Source organism: Azolla caroliniana, unplaced genomic scaffold (assembly GCF_043228905.1).
Source record: "Azolla caroliniana isolate FFs.n. ecotype wild unplaced genomic scaffold, voAzoCaro1.0.p SCAF_21, whole genome shotgun sequence".
In the NCBI taxonomy this organism is placed as follows: Eukaryota; Viridiplantae; Streptophyta; class Polypodiopsida; order Salviniales; family Salviniaceae; genus Azolla; species Azolla caroliniana.
This window is the reverse complement of record NW_028230456.1, coordinates 12,933,652-12,947,156: the sequence shown is the minus strand read 5'-3', so window position 1 is coordinate 12,947,156 and position 13,505 is coordinate 12,933,652. Positions and strand designations below refer to the sequence as shown.

Below are 13,505 nucleotides of genomic sequence, written 5' to 3'. Positions count from 1 at the left end.
TTGCAGTTCCGTTTCTGCCCGTGGACCATCCTGCTGTCCTTGGTCCCCTTGCGCTTCTTCTTGGCTGACCGAGGGAGGCTGCAGTGACCTTTCCGGCTCTGGCGGGATGGGACTTGCCGGTGTTGCCGGTGGTGCCGGGGCTTCTGTTTCCGGTGCCATCTGCACCGTTTCCGGTTCCTTCCTTGGCGTAGGAGTCTTAGTATGGGGAGCCGGTGTTCCCTCCGTCTGAGGGTCCGAACGTTTCCCGGCTGTCTCAACGGTCCTTGCCGACGACCGTCGCTGGAGGTGCTCCGTAGGCTCCTCCTCCTGAGCTCCGGCATTGAGTTTTGCCGCCAAGGGGTCCACTTCTCGATTCACCGGTCGGCGGAGTGTGACCTTTACGGGCCGTGCCGGTGGTTCCTCCTGCGCCTCCGTTGGGCGCTTCCGGCTGCCACTTCCTGCTGCCGGCTGGTCTGCATCCGCCGCCTTTCCCTTACTGGCCTTAGAGGCCAACAACTGTTGCCGTTTGGAAGCCGTCCTTGGGGTGTCGTCCGGCACTCTTCCTCGCTTCTTGGGCTGGACGGTCTGAACGGGTGGCACTAACAAGGTGAGTCACTGCATTACGGCATGCCATATCCTTCGTCCGTCTCGGCCTCCTTTGCCGTCTTTGCCTCTGACGATCTCGATCGCCGCACATAACCCGTCTGCGATCAATACCGGCCAATCCACCTTGATCCCTTCATAGGTGGCGATGATCATCCCTGCCCGGTTCTATGGCATGACAGGGGGTCTAGGGTATACGTGGCCGTATTCATGGAGCACACGAGCAATTTCGCGGAACAACATATCTCCGCCGCCCTGTGTCCGATAACCCTTGCTGGCTAGAGAGTACTCACCAAAATACCTGATGAGTTGCTCCGGGGTTGGATTGTCGATCGTGAGTATGCCTCCCTCCGGAAGGCCTGTTAACGCTCGAATCGCCTCTGCCGTTATGACCTCTGTATCGATTTCCTTGATCACTTTGTCGGCTTCTTTGTGTGGCGATACTTCCATCATCATCAGGAAGCCCTCGAGCCCGTGTTGCTTCAGCCATGTCTTGGCGGCTTCCGACAACGTTTGCGGGTCCATTTCTGTGTCGGGGTCGGACTGCGGTGGTGAGGATGGATGGTGATGAGAGCGGGGTTGAGAAAGAGAGAGTTTAGAAGGTGGGGGTTCTCTATGCGTAGGTTCTCTTCTGATAATCTTGCAGCATTTCGGTGCTTCTGTGCTCCTTGGTTCGCGAAAATAGAGGGTCTCTATGCGCAATGGTTTTTGTCTGTGCATTCTGGCGCCTTTTTCGAGTTTGTGCATGTCGCGTACTTAAAATAGCATTATGTCCTGTGGTGGCGCTTTAAATGCCCACTACGCACCTTTTCGCTCCACGCTCTTTCATCCATTCATTCCTCGCTTTTGCATGATTGTTTTTTTTTTTTTTTTTTTTTTTTCTGTTATTATTATTATTACTGTGACGTCACATGTCCGTTGGTCCTCCCGGACCCTTACCGGCCACATTCTCTCCGGTTACCGGCTTGCCGTCACTGCCGTCTTCGTGGTTGCCGTCGGTCCTTTGTTCAAACGGGTTCTTAGGCATCGGTCCTCTATATGCCTTTAACCGGAATCCATTCACCCATTTGCCCAGCACTTCGCCGGCAAGTGTCCCCAACTGGTAGGACCCATTATACTCCCATGTTAGCCAATATGGTCCGGTCCATCTAAACCTTAGTTTACCCGGCATCTTGCCCATCCGGGTTTGGAATACTAGCACTGGTTTGCCAATTGCGAACATTTTTTCGTTACCTTTCCTGTGCCGGTCGACGAATGCTTTCCGTCGCCGTTGCTCTAATTCTAAATGTAGGATGCTGGCCAACCGTTGTTCCTCCAGCTCACACAGCGCTGTCAACCTTATTGTCTCCGACTCCTTCTCGTTCAGCCGTTCTCGTAGCTGAATCCGTAAGCTAGGTACTTGAAATTCTACCGGCATGACCGCCTCGAGTCCGAACGCCAACCGGAACGGTGTTGTTCGGATGCTCGTTTTGTATGCCGTCCGGTATGCCCAAAGCGCGCTATGTAGCTTTGTGTCCCAATCCGTCCGGTTCTCGTTGACGATCTTCCGAAGGATGTTTTGGAGCGTCTTGTTCGTTGATTCCGCTAATCCGTTCGCCTGCGGATAGTACGGTGTGCTTCGTTTGTGGACCACGGCATAGAAGGTCGTTAGGCTTTCCACCACTTGTCCGAGAAAGTGCCCCCCTTGGTCGCCAAAAACTGTGTTAACTCTTCGGGCCGGACAATGGCCTAACACAGGGTGTCTACGTGAGACACTTCACCAAAGGGTGTTACGGCAACCGGATTAGACTTCAACGCTTAATCCGACTTAGTTAAGTTACTTATTAGGATCGTTTTCATAACACGCGTAAGATATAACAATTAAGACAGAACGGCAATTGACACAGAGATATAACAACGCTTAAGCTTTCATTAATTAACCGCTAACTACTACATTGTATCCGGGCCTTTAAATAGGTTTCCTGTCTGTATTACAAAACGGTGCCATCCGCACCTGTTCGGGATCGGTCCGGATCCGGAACGGCATACCGATTCCGGTCCGTCCGTCCACACTCATAGCTTAATTACAACCACATTCCTACTACTTTAATTAGCTCTCCGTTTCCCACTCTGGACTCCTTTGCCGGCCGGTAACAGAAAGTGGTGCTCCTCTCCGATTCTTCCTTCCAAATACCCTAAAACTCCCTTTTCAAAATAGGTTCAAAATGAGTGATTCGGGGTTTTTATAGTCAGTGCTCTTTAATAATGAGCGGGGCTCCTAGCCCGACTCTTGATTAATGAGCGGGGCTCTTGGTGACAGAGGTTGTTAGGTAGCAGGGCTCCTTTTAATAGAGTCGGGCTCCTAGTAACAGAGGTTGTCAGACAACGGGGCTCCTTTTGATAGAGTCGGGCTCCTAGTGACAAAGGCTGTTAGACAACGGGGCTCCTAGTGATAGAGGCTGTTAGACAGAGGGGCTCCTAGTCGGGCTCCCCAATAAGCGATGATTTCTTCGCGCATTTTTTTCCCCACATCGAATGGTGCAGATCGCACGTGCCCTTGGCTGAGCGACCTGCGCCATCCCTCTCCATGATTCCCTCACTTGCCCTCTTCAATTTTTGGAGGTATTTAGACACGTCGATACCATACCATATATATCTTGGTCACTATTTGATATGGAAACATTAAATAGTGAAAGCCCGTGAATGTAGGGCTTGGACGGCCATGGCCGTCCTAACACAAAAAAAGGAAAAAGCAAAAATAACACCAAATAAAAATAAAAAAAATAAAATAGAAAGAGAGAGAAACCCAATTTTTTTTTTTGTAATTAGCTTACCCTAGTGGTAAGTCGATAACACTACAAGCATTGTGGCTTGGGTTCGAAACCCAATTTCCTCACCTCTCTATTATATACTTCATATATATCTCTACTTCACTAGATGCCATTGTGGAATGTAGGGGTTGAACCCATGACCACCTAGTCTCCATTGGGCAACCTTACTAACTGAGTTATATATATATGTGTGTGTGTGTGTGTGTGTGTGTGTATTTCCTCTCTGCTTGTCTATACTCTCTGCGTGCTTCCTTGGCCTGCAATTTCAACCCTTGAGCCGAACAAGAAGGCAGATGTAGGGTTACTTAGCGAGTTCAAGAAATTTACAAGTATTTTGCGTTGAGATTTGGATAAGAAAGAACGAGCGCCAAAAAAAACTGTCAGAAGTCGCCCAACCTTGGTAATAGTCGGTTTAGGGTTTAGGGTTGACTAGATCAATGAAATATGAAAAGAAGAAAGCATTTTGGGGTTTAATAACATATTCCACTAAGTGAAATAAGGTAGAATTGTTTCCATTACTTTCCAAAACCCCCAACCCTAATGTAGAACTGTTTCCATTACTTTCCTTTAGTCTAGTGAATTATTGTTTTTTTGAAACATCATTTGAACCTTATATGTAATGGTGGTTTTATTTGAAACATATTTCATTATTATAGTAAGTTGGTTTTGCACTTGTATTTTTGTTGCAAACTACATAATCTAAAGAAAAGGTGCACTAGAAAGAAATGTTGTATTGCCAATAATATACATGCAAGTATGAAATTCCTAAACCAAATGTCGAAACCCTAAAAAAGAAAGAAGTTGAAAAAGAAGAAAACCTAAATGATATCCAAATTGACCAATAAGCAAGCAAAATAAACCCTGTTCTCAATAAGAGAGGAAAAGAGGTTTGAACCTTGCACCTATTAACTAAAAAGAGTGACTCTAACCACTAAACCATTACATTATAATGGATTTGCAGTTAAATACTTCATTTATTGTTGTAAAATATATGGGCGGTTGGGCGACCAAGGACTCAGAGTTGGGGCGACCTCGGACAACTTTCTTTTTTACGCGCGTTCTTTCTTATCCAAATCGGACGGTGCAGATCGCACGCGCTATCAGCTGAGCGACCTGTGGCCGCGATTCCCTCGCCAGCCCGCCAACCCTCTTTATGATTTGATGCAAAATAGACACGAGCAGGAAGATGCCAAGGTTGGGCGACTTCTGGCATCTTGTTTTGGCGCGCGTTCTTTCTTATCCAAATCTGATGGTGGAGATCGCACACGCCTTCCTCTGAGCGACATGCACCTTCGGTGGCCGCGATGCCCTCGCCAGCCCTCTTTATGATTTGTGTCATAATAAACATGTCGTGTACATACATACATACATACATACATATACCATACCATACCATACCATACCATACCATACCATACATATTCCATACATCTTGGGGAAGAGAGAGAAACAGTGGGAAGAGAGAGAAACAGTGGAAGAAAGAGACAGAGAGCATCTTTGCAGAGAACCAGACATTAAGAGAAGAGAGAGAGAGAGAGAGAGAGAGAGAGAGAAACAGACATTGAGAGAAGAAGTAGATACTGATGGTGTAACGGGAAAAGAAGGGAAAGTTAATCAGAAGAAGAAGAAGGCGGTTGGTTATGAGTATGACAAATTGCCAAAATTGAGCAGAAAAGGAAAGAAGAGAAGCCTAAATATGATGATGAGTAGTGGTTAGCCACAGGGTAATGGTAATGGTAATGGTAATGATAGTAATGGAAGCTTAGATTGTGGGAAGTATGGAGCAAGGTGGAGATTCTGGAGCAATTCAAAGTCTGGTAACTCCAGAACAGAAGGTATTCTTTCTCTCACTCTCAGAGAGTTATGAAGCTCAGCAAAAATCAAAAGCTTGATCCTCGCCGTGGGGGCTTCCCATAGAGCTTCCTTCCCATGGATCTTAATAATCTCTCCTCAATTCTTGCTCGCCACTCGCTGCTTCTCACTGATTGCACGGCATCTGCTGTTCGCCACTCCACCATTCTGAAGTATGTATTTTTTGTCTGTTTTTCTTTCTCTCTCTCATCCATGCATAATAAGGAAAAGGAAATGGGAAAGAACGATGATGGTGATCAATGATTTACCTGATGAAGTTTGATAATGGTAAGAATTTGTAACTGTATACAATATTGTACAAAACTGTAGATGGTTGAACCAATAAGACTAACCTGTATAGGCTTCGCATTTGGAGGTTTTGAAGACTTGATGGGGCAAGTTGGAGGAGCATGGATAGGTTGCTTGTATTCCCAGCCAAAAATATTGTAAACTTTCTCTACAGAAACATGAAATTAGATGAAACTAGGATGAATAAAAAGGCATAAATTTTTCTCTGCAGCAATATGGAAGAGAAATATCCAGGGGGAAATAACAAGTTTCCCTCTCAACAAACATGAAGGAAGATGAAATTATCAAGAAGAAATGCAGTAAATCTTCCTATGCAGAAACAAACGATGTGATTATCCAGAAAAACTCTATAAATCTTCATTCAAAGAAAATTTAAGTTGTGGATAAAAGAGAGACTAAATTTTCTTCCAGTGAAGAAACATGAAAGAAGAGACGATCAAGTAAAACATAAATTGAAAGATACTCAAAAGTGTAAACAAGGCACTCAGAACTTCAAAGAGAGCCTGGAAATTATTGTTAGGATTATTTTATGGTCACCCACACATATATCAAGGGTTATTATGTCTGATTGTTGATTGGATGATGAATATAACTATTAACATGCTCTAAGAAGATTTTGAAAATGTTATGGCTGACTGTTGATTGGATGAAGAATTTTAGGATGCTGTAGGAAGATTTTGAATTTTTTTTAAATTTTCATGCACTTTCTAAATTGGAGGTTAATTTGGTCTATTGAATCTTAATGTTGGCGATATTTTGATGCTTAAAATTAGTGATCAGATTTTTTGTATTTATTGTATTGTATGCTATAAGTCTTCGAATACAATAAGCACATCATATTGTCACACATCACACATCATACATTAAGCCTTTCAAATACTGAAAAATATGATTGCAATATGTCAGATTCTGCAGGTCGAACCAAAACAAGGAGAAGGAGAAGGTAGTGGAGAAACCCATATCGTTCTTATTCGATCTTGTTGAGCGACAAACGCAAGACGACAAACAAGGAGAAGGAGCAGGAGAAGGAGATTCAGGAGAAGAAGGCAGTTCTATCAGATTGAGACGTCTCATTTTGGCCTGCATGTAATTGCTGTTGGCGCAGCATCAAGTTGCTTTTCATCAGCTCGCATAGTCTGATCAAGTGCTCCAACTTGAGGATTTGAATGTTCAACTCTTCCATTTCCAGTGCATACATTTATTCTTGATTGGTTCAGAACCATTCAAGAACAAATGTATGCACTAGAAATGAAAGCATTGTTTGTACATTCAAATCCTCAAGTTGCAGCACTTGATCAGACTATGCGAGCTGATGAAAAGCAAGTTGCGGCCGCGGCGACATCAATCACAGGCAGGCCAAAACGAGACAGGCAATCAATCACTCTTATGTATCTCCTCATTTTTTTTTAGATCTCGTTAAGCGTTGATGTATATGTGAACTTAAAACTAAATCAAATGTTTTGTGTCTTACACTCTCGCGTGATCCTTTTTCTCTCATTGCTGTCATTCCTGTGCATATAATGTGGAGATTGTTGACCTACTGCATGAGGAAGAACAACACCTCAATGGCAATTGTAGTAAGGTTTTGATTGTTGTTGTATGATGTCCGTGACCAATATCGTTTGGTTCCAAAATGCTCCAGTATTCCCCACAAGCTCTGATTCTCAAATGCTGAAATGTCTGAGAATTGAATGTGTTTTTTCACCTCTGATTCTTGTCTAATTTGTTGTGTATGTTGTGAACAATCAATCTGTTGAGGGAAAATGCAGTTTGGGTCATAACTCTGTGTATGTCTCAGCTACATACCACATCATTCATCTAAAAAGAATGCGCGCATCTGATGTCAATTTACGTTGATTGGATGGATGAGTATGTATATTATATGCTGTGAGGATAATCTCTTGTAAGTAGCAATTGGATGTGGATTAAATCTCATGACGCGGAAGGTGATCAAACCGACCAAAATAATGATGATTTGTTTGAAGATATATATGTTTGCATATTGATGTATATCCTGGAATGAGAATATGTATCTAACTGCACTTAAGTTAAGCCCTACTGATGGATCACCTTTCTATGTTGAAATTACTCCTTTGAAGGTCATATAGTTATTGGCAACGCTCTGATTGATTTAGGCAATACAAGAAATGCCTATATGTATGCTTTGATCACATTTGACCCTTCAGAAGATCAGTTTGGTTTGTTTTCAACTGATCAAGGCTTCATTACATTGTCATTTTCAATTGTTCCATGCGTTCTATCTGACTATCCAAATCACTCAATCTTGCTTGATGGATCATATAGCAGATGTATGTTGCATGATCTTTTCGCATTCGTAGGAAATGACAACGGAAGTAACAAATCGAAATCTGGATCTTTGTATGATGAATACCGATAAAATATCAAGAACAATCAAGAGATCAACATATACAGGGATGCTCTCAAGTGGCCAATTGCACAAGGGATCATGGACTTCACCCAACAACATGCTTGACATTGGACATAGCCCAAAGACAATGTACCTTCAATCAAACGTTCTTGGTTCCCCTACGGTGTGTAGTGGACCAAATGCCTTGGAATGCATCACACACTTATCAATGGACTCTATAGTATGTGCAATGATCCATTGTAATAGGTCATTCATATGTAGGAGGTGTAGAAGAGGTCTAGAAAAAAGGTGGGGAGTTTGATTGGGGCAACACATCTATTAAAAGTTAACACAAGTGACCTAACTAGATGAGCTCAAGCATAATAAAAATCTCATGTGGAACAAACGGGTAGAAGGTCATTTGATTTTGGATTTCCAAAAACAAATATAAATCCTATTGATCCTTTACTCTCTCGAAATTGAAGCTAGAGATTGTAGGAAACGGATCATAGGGATACCTCCCTTTTCGAGGCGCTCCTTCGATGCAAACTCTTCCTATTATTGGAAAGAAGAATTCCAGTATTGTTGGCATATTTAAGCTCATCACGAGGCAAATTTGTTTTGCCCAAGTGATGTAGGGTTGCTATTGTGCTAATTCAACTTAATACAAGAGGAACCATTAGTTCACATAATTGGTCGTTGTGCTTGGTTTATTATGGAACACCTCTAAGTATCCAAGTAACTTAATAACATTGCTATTTGATCCAATGAGATTTAGTTATTCATGACACCGATTTGTCCTCATTAATGTTGCGAGATGAGTTTTGGAATATACAAAGTGGCTTGCCTCTAACGTATGTCATTACCTTTGTGCAAGATGTTATAGGGTTCACCAAGTTGTCTTCGGAGTAATTCTTTTGAGAGGCCCATGGATCTTCAACGTAGGTTAGGAGTATTTGCTAGAGAGGGTATTGGTTCTCAAAGTCAAGTTGGTACTAAATCTCAAGTGATGATTTTTCTTCACTCACTTGAAATGGGACAAAGCTCTAGGAAGGGAATTCAGTTTCATGTGGGGTATTGGGACTAATCTCAAGTGGGGATTTTGGTTCTATCAATCAAGTTGGGACAAACAAAGTGTCAAGAAGAGAGTTAGGTTCTCCATATTGAGTTTGGAACTAAATCTCAATTGGGGATATTGACTCTATAACTGAAGTCGGTACAAAGTGATAAGAAGAGGGAGTGGGTTCTCAAACCATGTATGGGACATTTTTCCAAAGATATATCCGATTCTCAAAATTGGGTTGGTAGTGAATCTCAAGTGGGGATTTCATGACACTAGTTTGATTGGGTTCATGAATCTAATTTTGCGACTCCAAGCATTGGGTCCTTGAAGCATATAAAATGAGCCTAGAAATGGGTGCAATAATGTCTTCACATGGAATTAACGGTAGTCAGACATGAAATATGTCATTTGGGGGTTCATAACTAGGACATGAAGTTCTTAAGGTTTTCCATTTTATGTAGCAAGCATGTGATTTTCATGGATGCAGAACTAGGCACAATGCTACTCCTATCTATTTACTGAATGCAAATGCATCCAATGGCATCCTCACTAATAACAAGACTATATAATCTTATCCCACATGCATAAGTCTTCAAATACAGAAAGCTTATAAATAAGCACAGGAAGTTGTCATGTCTATAGTTGTGAAGAGATCGGTACATAGCAGCCATAGTCCGGTTGTGAGATAATCTTTGATTATAAGTGAAGAAGATGTGTGCCCATTTCTGAGCTATCTTTTAAACTTTTGCAAGAATACTTTGTTTGCCCTTGCCCAATCCAGGAGAAGGCTTGACCATAAATACAATAGTATGTCATGGAGATTGTCTTTGGAAGGATAGGACACAAGGAACTCTCACTCTTGTGTTATGGAGATGGTCCACAAAGAGGAGAAGACCTTGACTACAAAGTCTACAACTACAATTGTATGGATATCATGGAGATGGTCCTTGGAGGAGAAGACCTTGACTACAATTACAATATTATGTCATGGAGATGGTGTTTGGAATGAGAGAACACATAGGGATCTCATCCTCATGTTATCTAACATGGGCCGTAAGTCCTGCTTCTAATGCTCATCAAAATACATACTACGAAGGTAATCATGCTCTCCCATAAGTATTAAGAATCAAGCAGAGAATGAATGACAAAGGAGTGAAAGGGATGCACATGTCCAAGTTTTGTCCACCATACTTCTGGCTTGCTCTTCAAGATGTCGGAGTCGCTTGCTGCTAATGTTTTACAATTGCATGACCTATGCACAAATGTTATTGTCTAGAAGAAACCAAGCTCCAACCAACCCGACAATGGTCCATTTATTACCTTCTGGAAAATTAATGATAGTTTGAAATGAATATTCGAACTTGAGACCATTTAGCTCCAACCAAGCCTAATTGTTACCTGCGCGACACTTATCATTTTGAATATTACAACATTGATAAATAGATCATGGCACCAACATCGATCTCAAACAACATATTGCCAAACTGAAACTTAAGGTTCCAAATTGTAACTATGTCAAAGTATCGAGACTCTCTCAAATATGCCATGTATTAATATATGAAGCACACATTCTAGACCATCTAAATGTGGCGGGTGGGCTTGGGTAGATTCTTTGACAAGGAAATATACTAGGGTTAAGGGAGCAACGTTCCAATATAAGGAATTAGCATTCATCCCTAGGCTTTTACTATGATAAATTTAGAGAACTAACACATTTGAACACTTGCATGAATTCCTTTAGCTCTATACCTTACCTCAAGGATCAACATCATGATTAGGTCTTGCTCAAATCCTTCATTTTTGTTAAGTTCTTTCACAATAGAAACATATGACATGTTTTGAGTTTAACAAAATATTCAGGTGTTTACGTTTCACGTAGGCCTAGCACTACGGGAGTAATCAACATTGATTGGGTGAACATTCCAAATTTTGAAATCAAATAGATCATCCTTGCTAGAATATAACGAACCTCAAGATTCCCCACACTCATAATGCTTAGTTACGCGAGTAAAGGAAATATATCACATACTTGTCCTTTCTTCTATGATTTGACTACACAGAAAATACATTCTTACATGATACCTTAATTGAAGTGCTACACCAAAATTCAAAAATAGTAGTCATCGTCAAATTAGAAACAAAGCTTACCACCAAAGGTGATTTTTTTGACGAATAAGCCAGCTTGCCAAAAGAAGTTGATTGTTGCTCTAAAACCGACTAGTTACATATGCATAATTTATAAAATGCATTGCTTCAAATATGACTTAGAGTAACAATGAGGAGGTCATGCATGTTGTACAACTTCTAAGTTCTAACATAGACAACTATTTCAAGGTTGGGCTTGAATACACATAATGAATGGAGAAGAAAATTGGTAATTTATGGAGATCCAATTATCTCACACTCTACCATTATTACATCAATAAGAGTACTAACCAAAAACCTCACAAACTACAACAATGGAAGCAAGTGAAAATCGTTTTGCGCAATTACCTCTTCTTATCTCGATCTTATGGAAATGATACATATTTGTATGGCAAAGACATTGTATAGACTTATGGAGATCTAATAATGATCTCACACTCTATACCATGATTATATCAATAAGAATAACAAAAAAAAAACTCCCAAAATTTTAAACCACCATAAGGGAAGTGAGTGAAATTTGTTTGGACCATTTCTCGATTTGTGCTAATCTTCTCTATATCCTTCCAATTTGGACATACACATCCATAGCAGCATTTATACATACATACATACATACATACAAACATACATACATACAAACATACATACATACATACATACATATATACAAACATACATACAAACATACATACAAACCTCACCAATTTTAAACATTGATCATCTCTGCATAATGAAACATTTGCATGTCCCACCAATATCAAAGCTCAATTCCTTGAAGATCATGAATCTCGGAACTATAATAGTGGAATCATGGTGCAACCATCAGGTTTTCGCATTAAACTTGGTATTACAAGTGAAACTCAGATTCACAAAAAAGTGATCAATGCTAACAGTAGACACACACATGAATGGAGCATATGGATATATATATATATATGAATTCCGAGTAGTATTTGTAGCGACTAGGCTTGCTTGCTTGCTTGCATGCATCAGGAAACAATGGCGTTCTAATAACGGGATTTACCTTACCCTACATTCAATAACTGTAAAATTAACAAAACCCTATATATATATGCGGATTCCCGTCCTCTAATTTAAGTACCTTCTTCTGCCACAACAAATTCGTTATAATTCCACTTGTTAACAAAAAAACATTCTGATTTCTTTCTTCTGGAAGAAAAACAATCAGTTAATGCATTTGTTAACAGAAAAACATTCTGATTTCTTTCCTCTGGAAGAAAACAATCAATCAGACAGAAAATGCCATGGGGGGGGGGGGGGGAAGAAAGAAGAAAAATGCATTTGTTAACAGAAAAACATTCTGATTTCTTTCCTCTGGAAGAAAACAATCAATCAGACAGAAAATGCCATGGGGGGGGGGGGGGGAAGAAAGAAGAAAGAAGAAAAAATTTGGACCATTTCTCGATTTGTGCGTGTCATCCTTGCGCAGGGGCCATGCTAATCTTCTCTGTATCGTTCCAATTTTATCAGATGTCCCCGAAGGGACAAGGAATAAGCTATTCTCTGCAGATATATATATACTTGAATAACTTATGAGCCTTTATATGTGGGACATATATATAGTTAACAAACACTTCATGTCACTTTGAGAGTGTCCTGGCTCTTCTATGTATCCAACCAATACCCACGCTACATGGTCCCAAATTCAAACCCATTGAATCTCGAATTTGACACCAATTGTCCCTAGGCAAACCCATACCACCCCTCGATACTCGTATCTGCTCATATATCTGGTCTGGTCAGTACCGTATCAAAATCTGGGCGGACTTGGACCCTAGATCCTCGTACTAGCTCGTATCTGGTCAATACTATATCGAATCTGACATCATTCAATCACTAGACGGACCCTAGATCCTCACACCAACACATATATGGGTTTTTCCATCTTGAATTTGATATCATAGGTGTATTTTCCACGTGAACCCTGGACCACCCAGGTGCTTGTACCAGCTCATATTTTGCGCGACACCCAAAGAACTTGGTTGTCCAAATTTCAATCGTAGAGTCCTTGGGTCTAAATGACCCAAAGCCTAGATCCTCACACTAACACATATATGGGTTCTACCATATTGACTTTGATATCATAGGTGTATTGCCATGTGAAACCTAGATCACCTAGGTCCTCGCACCAGCTCATATTTTGCACAACGCCCAATTTGAACTTGGATGCCCAAATTTCAGTCATAAAGTCATCAGGGTTAAATGATATCTTGTATTGAATTAGGTTTGACTGGCCGAACAATTAGCCATGTCCTAACACCTCCCTTTGGCTCCGCTCGTCTTTTTATCATGCATCCTCTTACATCTTATGTTTCTTCATCTAAATGTATTTCAATAGTGTATTTTGGATGTT

At 41.1% G+C, this 13,505-nt stretch overlaps 1 long non-coding RNA gene and 1 other non-coding gene across 2 annotated transcripts; one reads left to right on the top strand and one right to left on the bottom strand.

The window, feature by feature from the left end:
* The first annotated feature begins 4,873 nt into the window (after positions 1–4,873).
* On the top strand, positions 4,874–7,022 carry LOC147850661 (uncharacterized). Its single transcript, XR_015531677.1, has 2 exons — positions 4,874–5,416; positions 6,459–7,022. It is a non-coding gene; the product is annotated as an uncharacterized LOC147850661 (long non-coding RNA).
* A 5,513-nt stretch (positions 7,023–12,535) lies between these two features.
* Positions 12,536–12,638, bottom strand: LOC147850660 (U6 spliceosomal RNA). Its single transcript, XR_015531705.1, has one exon. It is a non-coding gene; the product is annotated as a U6 spliceosomal RNA (small nuclear RNA).
* Between the last annotated feature and the right edge of the window lie 867 nt (positions 12,639–13,505).